Here is a 15,259-nt window from a genome sequence, read left to right on the forward strand (position 1 = left end):
TGCTTTCCTCTTTCATTATTGCAAAAGTCTATTGACTCGTTTCTACACTTCTTTTTTTTTTCTATTATACTGCATCCCACATACAGATTGTTCATTTATTTATTCATTCATTCAAAAAACATTTTTAAAAGATTTTATTTATTTTATTTGAGAGAGAGAGAGAGTTAGTGGGGGTCAGCAGAGGGAGAGAAAGAGCTGAGCTCTTTTTCCCTGCTGAGCGTGCAGCCTGACACGGGGATCAATCTCACGACCCTGAGATCATGACCTGAGTCAAAATCAAGAGTCGGACACTTAACCACCCAGGTAACCACACTCAAAAAACACTGAGTGCCAACTGGGTAACTGGTCCCAGGCTGGATGCTGGTGATCTAACAATGAGTAAGTAACAAAGAACCTCTCCTTAGAGACCTCCTTTGAATCTTTCATGAGACAGACTGAAAACTATGTGATTAAAAATGTGTGGAGAAGTTCTGAGGTAGAAGTACAGGGAGCCACGGGGGAAACACAGCAGGGTCATCTGAGCCCGTCAGGGAGCCAGGCAACACTTCCTACGAGCTGTGAGTTTTAAACATAATCACTAATGGATGCAGAGGATTTAGGCAGAAAGAATACTCTTGGCAGGAAAAATGGTTTGTGGAAAGGACCAGAAATGAGAGGTGATATATAAAAGAAATTCTGTGTGGCCAGAGCCTGGAGCTCCCGTGTCTGGGACTGGGACCCAACAGCATGAGTCTGGAGAGACAGCACAGCAAAGACTGTCAAGGACCATGCTAGAAACTGGACGTCATCCTAAGGGCAATGAAAAGGACTGGTGGGTCTTCTAGTAGGAGATTAATTTAATTAGTTTGGGGATTGAGACACATTTAGGCAGGTTGTGAGTTAGAAAAAAAAAAAAAAAACTGGATACAAGACCTATTCCCAAGCTGAGTCTGCTAGCCAAGTGAGGAATGATGCTTAGCTGGATTAGGGTAAGAGTAAGGCCATATGAAGAGATATAAGGCCATGATCAGTGGCAGGTACACGGACAGAGGGAGCATGCCGAGGTAGTCAGGATGACTTCTGAGTGTCTGAGGCAATCCCGTGCTTGGTAAGCGTCATTCACTGAGATGGTAAAGCAGTCAGACTGGGGTCCTGTTAGATGGTGTTTTGGCTAGGGATCCCAGAAACATCTGACTCTTGTCCAAACATAGTTACAGACAAGGTCCCTGAAGATCCAGTGGAAATGTATTTAAAAAATATAAAAGACAAGTAAACTAAAGAACATTAGCAGGGCTTTGGCTCCAAAGGACAGAGTGAAATTTAAAAGATGTGATGGATCACACAGGAAAATCCTGCATCCCTAGGCAAAAAGCCTTGGTTTTGCTGTTCTTTTCCTGCCAAGGCTGACATCGTCTCATATTCCACTAGCTTTTGTATTTTTGCCATAAGTCCTCATAATAGATTATAAGTTTCTTGAGAACTGTTGATTTGTTTGATACTCATGATTTCTTTATTCATACAGCAAATACTGAGTGTTCAGTGTATACATGGCACTCTGCTGGATGGTGAGATTATAAGAAGTCTATTACCTGGTGGGGGAGAATGACAAGGATCTAGGAAAGCGGGAAGCTGAATCAGTGCTTTTTTTTTTTTTTTTTTAAGATTTGTTTGTTTGAGAAAGAGAGAGCATGCACACGTAAGTTGGGGGGGGGAGAGGCAGAGGGAGAAGGAGAGAGAATCCTCAAGCCGACTCCCTGCTGAGCACAGAGCCCCATCAGTCCCAGGAGCCTGAGATCATGACCTGAGATGACACCAAGAATCAGTCACCCAACTGACTGAGCCATTCCAGTGCCCCCAGAATCTGTGCTCTTATGGAGCCATTCAGCAGGATCCCATGGGCTCAAGACAGATCCTGAACCCAGGGGGATGGGAATTTGACAGAATCAAGCTCAATGTTGTTCATAAAATATGGTACATATTTGGGCAGCCCGGGTGGCTCAGCGGTTTAGCGCCACCTTCAGCCTAGGGCCTGATCCTGGAGACCCGGGATCGAGTCCCAGGTCAGGCTCCCTGCATGGAGCCTGCTTCTCCCTCTGCCTGTGTCTCTATGTCTCTCCTGAATAAATAAAAATCTTTTAAAAAATCAGTTGTATTAAAAAAATATGACACATATTTGATGAATTAATTTTTTCTCTCATAGTTGAGAATCCTCATTCTTTTCTCTGATATTAAGGCCTTTAATAAACGCTTCTCAAAACCCATATTTTTTTCCCCATTATATCTTGGCTTACTCCTAGCAGATTAAGTTTTCATATATTAGGTGAGGAGGTGTGCTGAGGAAAATGTGTGGTGTGGCCATGAAGGAAAAAGACTGATCTCCCCAAGTTATATCCAAAACAAAACAAAACAAAACAAAACAAAACAAAGCAATTAAAGCCTCAGTCCTGTTACTTTGATAGACCGCACAGGTATAGGATACCCCGGTCCTATTTTACAGGGAAACAAAAAGATTAATCTGAGTCTAGTATTTAGATGTCTGATAGGCTCTGAGTACCTTTTGATGATTGTATAGAAAAGCTTGGATTTATCAAAATTAATTTCATAATAGAGCAATTTACCTCTACTGCTTTCTATTTTTAAGAAAATAAATCACATCTAATTGAAATATATGTAATATTAGTAGAAAAATAACTATCTTCCAGATTTTGTGCTGCCATCAGCACAAATGATCATTTAAAAAAACTGCTGAGGCTTTTCACCAAACAAGGCTGGAGCAAGTGGACATTCATAGGGGAAATAATGAACATTGGCAGAAATCTCATACTTTAAAAAAAATTAACTGAACATGGATCATAAACTTTATATGTGGAAAAAAAACCTGTTAACACCTTTAGGAAAAAAAATCTTCAGAATCTAGGTCTTAGACTTCAGACCCAAAGTACAATCCATAAAGGGAAAAAGTGGCACACAGGATCCCAACAGAATTAAAAATTTTTGCTTTGTAGGAGATCGTCTTGAGATCAAAAGCAAGCTACTGACTGGGGGGAAATATTTGCAAGCCACACCTCTGACAGAGGATTAGTATCTAGAAAATACAAAGATCTCTCAAAACTCAATATTGTAACAACAAACAATCCCACTGGAAAGTGGACAAGAGACATAAACAGACATTTGACTTAAGAGAATAAACAGACAGTAAACAAGCACATGAGAAGATATTCATTGTATTTGGTTGTGAGGGAAATGTGAATTTAAATCACAGGGAGATATCACTATTCACCTATCACAACGGCCCAAAAAAAAACTGTCAAGAATGCGAAAGAACAAGAGGAGACATGTGTTGATGGTTGGAAGGGAAACTGGTATTAGCCACTCTGGGAAACAGTTTGCTAGTTTCTTATTACAACCACCACATGACCCCACGGTCACACTCGTGGGCATTTTCTTCAGGGGAATAAACATTTCTATTACCTGCCCCCAAAACATGTACACAATGTTCATAGACGCTTTGTGAGAGCCCAGAACTGTGAATGACGCAGCTGACCTTCAACAGGTGAAAAGTCAAACTGTGGCAAATTGATATAATGGAATATTGCTAAGTAACAAGAAGGATAGGGTTACGGATACACCCAACAATTTAGATGAACTTCCAGAGAATTATGTTGCATGAAAAAAGGCAATCTCAAATGTCTCATACTGTATGACTACAGTGATATTACACTCTTGAAATTACAAGCTTATTGAACTAGCAAAGAGACCAGTGATGCCAGGTGTCAGAGTGTGGGAGGAGAGGTGGTTATGGGGGTGGCTACAAAAGGGCAAGGCAAGGATCCTTGTGGGGATGGAACTCTTCATCCTGACTGTATTAGTATCAGTATCTTAGTTGTGACATTGTAGCATCACTTTGCAAGATATTATCATTGGGACAAACTGGAGAGAAGGTACCTTGGATCCCTCCGCATTATTTCCAACTTCGTGTGAACCAGCAATTATCTTAAAATAAAAAGTTTAATTTAAAAATGTCACCTGCATTAATACCAAAAATACTACAACCATGAATTTCTACAAAAGGCTTTTAATGAAGTTTACTCCCTGAGTGTTCAGGGAAGGTAGAAATTTAGTTTAGCTAAGAAATAACTTCATTTATTACCAAGAAACACAATCTGCTCTATTTATTTGGGCACCCCCCCCAACATATCTATATGAAGGGTTAGTGATTACTTTTTAAAAGGATTTTAAAAAATTTATTCATGAGAACACAGAGAGAGAGAGGCAGAGACACAGGCAGAGGGAGAAGCAGGCTCCCTGTGGGGAGCCTGATGCAGGACTCGATCCCAGGACCCCGGTATCACGGCCTGAGCCAAAGGCAGGTGCTCAACTACTGAGCCGCCCAGGCATCACAGTGACTATTTTTATAAACCAAATCTTCCATGTATCTCTCGGAACTGTTTAAGTTGTCAATCACAGAAAAATCCCACTTAAATGGCATGAACAGAAAAGAGAATAATATTTGGCTCATGAAATTAAAATACCTGGAGGAAGATTTTCCGGCATCGTTTGACTTATGCATGGTTATCATGTTCATAGACCTGTAACTCCATTTCTATACAATTCTGTCCACTCCATCTTCAACCATACGTCATCTTTATCCTCAGGTTGGATTTCTCATGATATAGCAGTTCTAGAACTTACATCTTTAAGCCACACCATTGGCTTTCTTCTCAGGGAAGAGAAGAGACTTTCCTTCTATGGGACCCTCAGCTTTGCCTCTCATTGTTCTAAACTGAATCACTATTCCATCCCGAAACTATGGCCAGGGTAATAGGAAATGCTGAATGGCTCGAGAAAATGAGGTCCACCCTTCAGGCTGAGGTGGGGTTAACCCAGGGATGCGCTGGAGCTGGTGAGGACTTAGTTGCTGGAATCCATCACTGAATTTTCAGGAATTCTGGAAGCGGTTGTAAAAGACAGCTACCAATAAAACTTAAATTATAAAACATGTAATTAAGGTATACTAAAAATAAAGTGATAATACCCCAAATTCATATTTTCCTAATCATTTTATTATGATCTCTTCTCTTGAGTGTATTTATCTCTATAGTAACTGTGTGGTGGAAACACTGTATCACGAGGTACTAACTGTGCATGTTTTACCCATCTGCATCCGGGGATATCATTTTGGTGGCCTTAGGTTGGACACCGTGGGGGATATTTACACCATGTACAATGGATAGACACAAGGACTCAGGGCTTTTTTTCTGATCTTGGTGAGCCTGTTATTACACCTTTACTGGCACAACACTGGGCTAACCTCATGCAAGGCACATGGCTGGGAAATGTGGATGATCCTTTGGCAAAGTGGAGAAGAAAATGCTGCTGGCAAGGGTATAGCGCACTGTCTACCATGTTCCAGAGGACTAGTGCACTTTCTAGATCCCTCCTTCAATTATTTTATATAGCTCTCTAGAGATTCATTGAGAGGTTCATAATCAGAGGCCAAAGAAAGAGAACTGGCTTTAGAGAACTGATTTCCTTCATTGTGTACTCTTCCTTCTGAACTACTCCTAAGCAAGAGCAAACTGAGTGAATTCCGAAACTGATTTGCATGACACCAAAATCCCCTGTGAGGTAATGGGCTTTCCATGCTGAGTAGGCCCTAGGCCGACTAGCTGCTTGGAGACTTCTGGGTACTGATTGTGCTTTTCTTTCCTACAGGAAATGATGCTATGATACTGCCTTGTTGTCGTTGAATCAGACTCAAGAGCCAGGAAAGCCCAATATTTGTGAACATCCCCTTAAGTGGAAACACTCATATGGAGAATGCATAAAATCCTTCTGAATGGTAATGCTGTTCCCATTTACCAAGGTTCTCAAACATCTCACAACCCTACCTAGTACAGCTAACACACACAGTCCCTAAGAGATTTCATGGGACCAAGGAACACCACAGTGATCTATTTTGCATCTGCCCTTCTCTGTGGCCAGTGCTTTTACCTAGATTCCATATTCATAACCCCAATTATCTCTCTGGAGTCTGGCTTCAGGTATATATAGAAGGCTATATTCTGCTGGGTACCTTTATAGGTTTGGATATGCAGCTTTGCTGGGGAACACTAAATTATTTACATAATAGAGGGAGAGGTATCTGGCCTTCTTGATTAATCAGAGTGAATAGATCTGGAGGCTATGTTTATTCTCTACTTTAATCCAGTGCATTAGAGAAAAAGTATCCATGGAATGGAGAAAAACCTAGAAGGCACAGCTGTGGAATTTGCAGCAAATCTGTAAATCTTGTCAGCAAACTCCCGGGACTTGCACAGACCATGGAGTGGTGAGGGCTGTGTAAACAGTACCAGGCTATCCAGGGTGTGTGCTCCCACTCAGGGTGCAGATGTATATAAACGAGGTTAAAATGTTTCCAATTATTTTCCTTAGTGGATGAAGCATTCTCTCCACCATCTTGTATGGATTATTTATTTACTTAACAAATTATTTCTACAAAAGTGGGTTCCACTAATTCTCAAGAAAACACTGGAAACCTTGAAGTTTGTTCAACCTCTGGGAAGTTTCCTAAGGAGTTGGTGAAATCTCCCTTTTGGAGACTTCCATAGAAATTAGTTAATTATTCTGCAAAGTCAAGTTTAATGGCAGCCTTACTGATTTACCAATGGAAAACTGGTTGGTGGTATTTAGCAAAGCAAACCATGCACATACTCTGTGACCCAGCAAGCTCACTCTTGGGTATATACCCAACAGAAAGACATATGTATCTTTACCAAAAGACGTGTACTAGAATATGGATAGTAGCATTATTCTCAATAGCTGAAGACGAGAGATAACACAAATGTCCATCTATTGTAGGTGCACAAATGAGTCATAGTATTGCTACATAAAGGGATACCACAAAGCAAGAACAATGATCAATCTACAACTAGATGAGTCTCACAATGACGAATATCTCACAATGTGATGTGCCAACACTGAGGAAGAGTGTACATACTGATGATTGCTTCATATAAAGTTCTCAAGCTGACAAATCTAACAGATATCACTGGGAGTGTTGGTAATGATGGTAAGTGGCATGACAGGGCTTCTTGGATGGTGCTAATTTCTTGATTTGGGAATGGTTATTCCACCTTAGAAAAATACTCTTAGCTGCTTAATTATGTATGCACGATAGTATATTGAATGTTCCCCTTGCCCCCAATCTACATCCACATCAAACCCTGGAGCCTGTGAATAGCAACTTGTTTGGTAAAAGGATCTTTACAGATGTAATGAAGTTAAAGGTATTGAAATCATGAGATCATTTGGGATTAACAGGGTAGGCCATAAATTCAAGACAAGGGTCCTTATAAGAGACCCAAAGAGGGGTGCCTGGGTGATGCAGTCAGCTAAGTATCTGACTCTTGGTTTCAGCTCAGGTGGTGATCTCAGGGTCATGAGATCCAGCCCCACTGTGGGCTCTGTGCTCAGCGTGGAGTCTGTTTGAGATTCTCTCTCCTTTTCCCTCTGCCCCTTACGCTTCTGTTCTTTGTCTCTAAAATAAATAAATAAATCTTTTTCTAAAAAAAGAGAGACACACAGACAGAAAACAAGGCAATGTGATGACAGAGGCAGAGTGATGTGCTAGGGCCACAGGCCAGACACACAGTGAAGGACACACAGTGGATGTGGAGATAAATGCAGAGATTGAGGCCATGTGGCCATAAGCCAAAGATGGCCTAAGCCTCTAGAAGTTGACACACAGGAATGGAACAGATCCTCCCCCGGAACCTCTTGAAAGAGTGGGGCCATTGCAACCCCCTGATTTAGAATTTCTTCTAACCTCTAGCACCGTGAGAGAACAAAGTTATGATTTACTTCCCCAAGTTTGTGGCAATTTGTTAAAATATCCCCAGGAAACGACTACATCTACCTTCTGCATATTTGCTATATTTCATCGCAGTCTCCTCTGAAAGGGTACCCTTTCATTTAGCAGGTGGTTGACAGTGAGGCAAATATCATTTTAGCTTGATCTCTTCCAGGCATTTTACCTGCTTACAATAGGTAAGAGGATGTGTTTCCACCTGTGCATATGCATCGTCTCTCTTTCTGAAAAAGAAGCATCCAGTCCTGCCCACGCAGCCTGCTGCCACATGCCACACTGGATTCTGTCCTCACTGTTTGTTTCTGTATGGAGGGCAGTTCTCATGCAACCTTCCAGGAACTCTCTCCGTAATCTGAAGAAAGCCTGAGATAACAGGATACCCAATTTTTTGCATGGTACTGTGCATAAAGAAACTCAGTTAACATGACTAAACCCAGTGTGATCTTTACTTACATCTGAGTAAGTAAAGAAAAACATTCCAATATAATGGCTTCATAATTTACTTCAACCATTTAAAAAATCTTTCCCTCTTCTTCCCTCTAACTCCGTATCTCTCACACTTCTTAGGCACCCAAAGGGGTGTATGTGCGCTCTCCCCCAAATCTCCATGAAAATCTCTCCTCTAAAGTGAGCCAACGAGAGTTTTACATTTCCTCCTACTCTTTGCTCTTGCCTCTGGTTTTCCTTCTCTCTTAGAAACAAACTGTGACTTCTTCTTTTGAAAATTCTGCATTTCTTCCTCTTGTTCTTGCTTTGTCTCCTGTTCTCTACCAGCAAGCTGGAGGAACTGAGCTCGGAGGCTTACCTTCTCTCTTGGAAACCAGGGCTGAGGCCAAGTGAACAGAAAAGCTTCTATTTCGCTGAGGGGTTGGGGCGAGTGGGTGGGCATACAGATAAACAGGCTATAAAGGTTTCGACACTAGTACCTTATTTTATCCACATCATATGAATATCACATAAAGTAACAGAACTCAAACTGGCCAATGAAAATCCTTTGACTGATTTTCTTAACTTTTTTCTTCTGGAATGCCAGTTTCTATCTCAGTGGTGAGAGAAGGCAGGCAAATACTATTTCTCAAGGCCCAAGCACTGCCATGGATATTTTACCCACTTAAATTTCAATGCAACCTGGTGATTATGGAGTTTTTAATTTCAACTTTGCAAAAGAGGATCTAAAGAAACAAAATATTGAGGATCACAGGTGTAAAATTTTTATCAGGCCAGGATTCGAATACAGGATTGTCTGCTGCCAAAGCCTAGGCCTGCTTTTTGCTTAAATCATTCATCAACAGTATTCATGGAGCACCCACTAGGTCACCAGACACTGTGTTGGGTGTAGAAATTACAGAGATAGAAGACATAGCTGCTGGCCTTGAGGAGCTGCACTGCCCAAATGTTTCCCCTGTACCTCTCACACTCTATCCCCTAGTTTCTGCAAATTCTGGAATCATATCTTGGTGCCTTGCCTATTTGCTTTCATTACTTGCTATGATCCACAAGAATAAAAACTCCTTCTATAGATGCTTCATTGAACATATAGCATTTATATATCAATTGAGTAATGAGCAATAGTTTTTAAGTAAGTTCTAGAGGCCAATCACTGAGCTAGACACTGTACCAAGGGAGACACAAAATGAATGAGACACAGTAACCCTCCAACTGTTTGCTTTCTGCTGGGGAAGGCAACCATGCCCAACGTCTTGGTAACTACAAGTAGGGAGAAGGCTTATAGCAGACGAAAGCATTTGCTGCAGGCAACAAAGTGTGAGGCATGATGAAACTACTGGTACGTTTATATGGAGTGGACAGCTTATATTGTAATTATATAGACAGATCTGGAGAAAAGGTCAGAGTATCTGTTGAGATTTGGGTGGTTCAACATTTATTTCTCAGATCGAAAAAAACCCATGAATTACTGATTTTTTTTTTTTTTTTTTTTTTTTTTGCAATACTACCTGGGAAAATCCATGTGCCTCAAATATGGAAACTGGTTTTTCATGTCCAATTTTCCAGTTTCATTAATGGTTTATGTTTTATACCTTTTATATGAGTTAGGTAGGAAACAATGATCATAAGAAGGACATCAAGATAGAAGCAAGAAGAAGGTAGGGCCAAAATCTAACAACAGATGACAGAGATAGATGGGTTTATTTCTCCTCATTCTTTCAGACACAATTGCTTAGTTCCAGGCAAACAAGGCTTGATTTTCTGAGAATGTGGTTGCAACAAGGCGATATTGTGTATACATATGGAATGCTTTTGTGCACTGAATACTTGGTCTAGAATGCCTTAATGTTTACAACATTCACAGTTTGGGTTTTTTTTTTTTTTTTTTTTTTTTTTACACAAGTAATACATGAATAAATTCTGATTAAAAAAATGATAGTCTTCCTTTTCATAGCTTCCTCTACCTTTTATATTCTTTCTCTCACAATCTTATGCTATTCTTCAGGGGTGACTATACTTCATAGAGAGATATGCAGACTTCTGGACCTTCTTCTATGGATTTATTCAGTTACAGATACACTACAGATATGTAGTTTTGTGTTATTTTTTTAGATAATAAAAATTATGCAAAAATATGTAAAAATTATGTAAAACCCCCCTAGCACTTACTGTTCTTACAGTTCTTAGACTGTATTTGCTTTTTTCATTTAACAGTATAACCTGGAAAACTTTTTATGTCAGTATGTGTGTGTGTATCTATATCTATATCTATATCTATATCTATATCTATATATATCTCTATATGTATTTATATCTATCTATCTATCTATCTATCATCTATCTATCTATCTATCTATCTTTCAAGCTGCTGGTCAGACATTCTGTAGTATGAATGTAGCATAATTATTTTTAACCAGACCTTTACAGATGAAATACTGGGTTTCTAATTTTTCACTATTATACACTGTCTTGCAATGGGCTCCCTGGTACGTACCACTTTAGGACCAAGTGGGAGTATTTCTTTAGGATAACACTTGGAAGCAGAATTTTGAGAAATACTGTCAAGTTTTCCTCTCCTCTCCTGCCCTAATTTACATGTCTAATAAAAGTGTAGTACTGTGTCTATTCCCTAGATTTTTACCAGTACTACATATTATTAATATGTAAAAGTTTTGCAGATGTGCTAGGTTGACAACAGAGTATCATGTTTTAAATTTATATTTCTCTGATTACTACCAAGTTTGAACAAAATCTTCATGTATTTATTAGCTATTTGTATATTTTCTTCTATGAATTGCCTTTTGTCAGTCTCTGACTGGGGGGAAAGCCCTGCTGAGATTTCTGTATAAAACACCTGAAAAGACCATACCCAAATTTTGAAAGGACATAATGCTAATATGACTAACTTTCAGCTTTACTTGGTAATTTCTCTATCTTAAAATTCACTATCTTTTAACACCCAAGGATATTATAGGACTTACCAGAATCGCCACTTTTGTTTTGGCTTTTCCTCTTTGGTGCTCTCTTTTTGTATATTCGCTTTCAGATTTGAAGAATTCTCTTGTGCCTAGATTCTTATTCATTTACAGTAAAAGACAGTAAGTGATAACCAAGAGCTCTTCTCATTTGTAACCTAGGTCTGCTACAGAATAACCCTTACACAAATATAAGCAAATCACCCCTTCTCTCCTCCTTTTATTTTCTCTCTGTCCGGAGAAAAAGAGCCAGCCCACTGTACTTTGCCTGCTCCTCCCTGTCCCCTGGCTCCTGGCCCCTGCTGAGCAGCTCCATCTGATCTCCACTGCTTGAGGACTGGTCAGCATTCAGAACTCAGATGCAACTTCTCCAACTGGGATGATGTTGCTAGGACAAAAGTGGCTTCAGAGAGGGAAATTAGAGGGAATTAGAAACCTAAAACTGGATCTTGAATAGGGGCTTTTATTGACTGTCAAGAGGGAAAAAGATAAAAACTCAAGCTTTTCATCCAGGGTTTATCTGAGTTCCTAGTCTTGCTTCCCTCGTGACTCTCCCTCTGCTCCCTGTTTAGTGAGAGGGCAAGTTTTCCGATGAATACAGCCACAGGTGTTATCTAACATCTTATGAGTGACCTTGACTCAGAATCACCCGGTCAAGCTGTTCTTGAATGCTAGGTCCACAGAAACTGTGAAATATATAAATAAATTATTATTGCTTTAGCTGCTTGGGGAATTTGTTATACAACATTAGCTAACAACCACAAGCTGTATGGCCTTGGGCAGTGTCCATATGTGTAAGCTGATACTAACAGAACTTCCTTTATAGGATTATTGATAAGATTATATGGGTTAATACATGCCAAGTGTGTATATTAGTACCCAGCATATAGTAATTACTACATATTTGCTGGATATGAGTTATTTTTCACCATGCCAATCTGCACTATGTCCAGCCTTTTTAGGAAAAGAATTTCTCAGCCTGGCTTAAGTGCCCAGTCATGCCCATCTTCCATGGCTAGGACATTGTTGTCTACAGCATCTTGTTGACTCAAGTTTGGGTTTTGTGGACTAAAGAGCCTCATTCTTATTTTGTGAATTAAATATTAATTATGCCTAATGATATCATAGTATAAACCCCTATTATCCTAACCCACAATGGATACTAGTCCTTTGTATTACTCTACAATTCCCTTCTCATCTGTTTACTTCATTCAAGCACCTTCCCAAACAGAAGAGCTTCCTGCTCCCAATCCTCACCCTTGAGATTCAAATCTTGAGCTTTCAAGGTTTTGATGCAGTCAGTAGAGGGAAGATGAGATCTTCCTAACCAAAGGGTGACTCTTATGGGGAGAGGTTCTTTTCTGTCCTTGGGATTTATTTGCCTTCCTCTCAGAGGTAGACATTAGGCACCTGTGTGCTTGACAGAGGATAGGACTTGAAAGGTCATTTCACCCAATCTCTCGTTTTAGAGACAAAGCTCTCAAGTGACCGGAACTTGACGGTGGCTACTGAAACCAAGGCTGGGACCGAAGCAGTTTCCTTGACCTTGAGTTCCTTTTGTCCAGCACTTAATCCTTCCTTTTGTGAGGATGCAGCAACTGGATGAGAACAGTTTTCATTGGCAACTGGGCTTGGGGTATCTTTGCCATCAACAGCATTCCTGTCTATTTCCCTCAGTCTCAATAAATTGGAACAAGGCTGACGTCTCCCCCTCTCCTGTTTCCCAGCAGGATCATGACCTCATAGCAGGACGGTTACCAATTTCATGTCCAGTGTGTTTGAAATCTTTTAGAGCCAAAGAGGTTTGTGTTGCTAATTTTTCTCTGCTATAATGCTCTGTGGTTATGGAACAGTCCTTGGACTTGAAACACTGCTTTACTTGGAGACTTTTCCTTTTCATTTGTGAACACTAATGGGGAAGGTGATTTATTCACAGAACCCTGAAGGTTCTAGATGTTTTGTTTGCCAATTTATGGGTAAGATTCTAAAAGTGGCTAATTAGCAGATTCTACATCTGGTAGCTGTACTGGCTGGGTAAAGCATCAGGCACAGTCACGAGACTCCAAAGGGGATTTTCACAATTATTTTAGAGACTATAAGGAAATGCTCTCTAAATAAACTAGTAGGAACACGCTCTTGCTGAAAATCAGTCTGAATCTGGCCTCCCAAATTGTAGCCAAAGAAAAAAGATGGGGGGAAGGAATGAAAGCATTTAGACGTCCTTTAACCATCAAACTGCAAACACAAGAGGTATGCCTGGATATGGGAAACCTGAAACGTAGGAAGCGATGAAACAAATTAGCAACAGAAGCACTAGCTCGCCTCTCCTTCGTGGCACTGTTATTAAAGTTCAAATGTCTTTGATATGATTAAAATCATCTTTTTAGGATACTGCCACATTGGAAGAACCACAAAAGGATGCTGAATGAGTTGAGAGAAATACACAAGTGGATCAGCAAGATGACAGCTGCTGCATTGAAATCGGGATTGTAATATGTCAGTTTGCAACCCATCACATATAATCCAGACAGAGACATAGCTTCTCGTCTGCCTCATTATGATTTCCTTCTGTCTGGTGCGGTTTGGGTCACATCTGTTGGCTGCATTCTCATCTTCGTGAGATCTGCATTGAGTGATAGTTTAAACCCCGTGTTTATCTATGTCTGTGGTTCTTACTTCTCTTCCAGGGAAGTCTCCAGAGAAGACCAGTATCCCCTGATGCGAGTGACTTGGTTTTATTAATCCACAGTGGGTGCCTGCATTCGGGCAATTCCATATGTTTCATGCTAGGATACTAGATGCATTCATTATGTGTACCTTTTAGTCCCTGTCATCTCAGGAAAAAATAATCTGAGAAAATACAAGCTTCATAAGAACTTCTTGGATATCTCACACTGACGTGAAACACAACTGTTCACAATAAATAAAACAAGCTGCTTGACTTTTGCCTGTTTTCTACTCATACACTGCTTTGTCTCCCATGATAAAAGATTGAGAAACATTGAATATGTTCAAGCCTAGGAAATCCTTTTGCATTTCATCCATTGCTAATGTTTCATATCTGCTCATTGAATCTAACCCTTGATTTCTGTTGTAGACATATGTAATCTGAAGGCATGCAACATTTTGCAAATGTTGGCCCATATTTTTATTTCATAAGGTCTTATTTGGTCTGTCGACCAAATTTTGATTACTTCCATATTGCTCTTAATTGCCTTAATATCCCCAAAGACATTCCTATTTTGTGCATCCCTTTATCTTTGCTTCTTTTATCTCTTGCTGTGAGAGTACAAAATTGCTGACATACTCAATGTATTTAAATCCTGAGTGTTGCAGAAGAGTTTTCAAATCTGTTTTAATTTTCTGATACTCAGCTGAGGACCATTACACATTCTGTTCAGTTAATCTGTTTTTAATCATATCTGTAAGTGCTAACGTTGTACATGAGAGAAATGGTGCATAAAGTAAAACCAGACCAACTGTATTTTAGCATACATCAAGTTAAATTCTTACTTTGTTCTACCTATAAATGTTTTTGTCTTATAGTTGTGTTGTTTTGACTTATGATAGAACTTCTCTACAAAGAATTTATGATACTCTACTGAAAAGCGCAGCTTATGCATGTTAAAAATATTTGTTAATTATTACCCATCCTCTTGCTACCATGGTGAAAACTGGGGAATCTAAGTGTGCTTTTAATTCTATTTCTTAATGTATCAGCTAAGATGCATTTAGTGCAGATATGTAATTGCATAAACAGTGGTGTGTGGACCATTAGAACATAACTCTAACTTAACTGTAACTTTACTTAACGCAAATTCCCAAAGACCCAGTTTCCTTCAATCCTTTTGTTCTTTCATCCTTGGGTAGTCTGTGTTATTTCCTTTATAGTCACACCTCAGGTACTATATCCCTACACTAGAGTGATGAAGTAAGAAGAGAAAGGACAGGAGCAAAACCCTTGCCCACTCCCTGTGGGGAAACTTTC

At 39.8% G+C, this 15,259-nt stretch overlaps 1 long non-coding RNA gene across 1 annotated transcript; it reads left to right on the plus strand.

The window, feature by feature from the left end:
- The first annotated feature begins 428 nt into the window (after positions 1-428).
- On the plus strand, positions 429-7,046 carry LOC119874029. Its single transcript, XR_005366352.1, has 3 exons — positions 429-557; positions 5,695-5,821; positions 6,841-7,046. It is a non-coding gene; the product is annotated as an uncharacterized LOC119874029 (long non-coding RNA).
- The last annotated feature ends 8,213 nt before the right edge of the window (positions 7,047-15,259 follow it).

This window comes from Canis lupus, chromosome 11 (genome assembly GCF_011100685.1).
Source record: "Canis lupus familiaris isolate Mischka breed German Shepherd chromosome 11, alternate assembly UU_Cfam_GSD_1.0, whole genome shotgun sequence".
In the NCBI taxonomy this organism is placed as follows: Eukaryota; Metazoa; Chordata; class Mammalia; order Carnivora; family Canidae; genus Canis; species Canis lupus.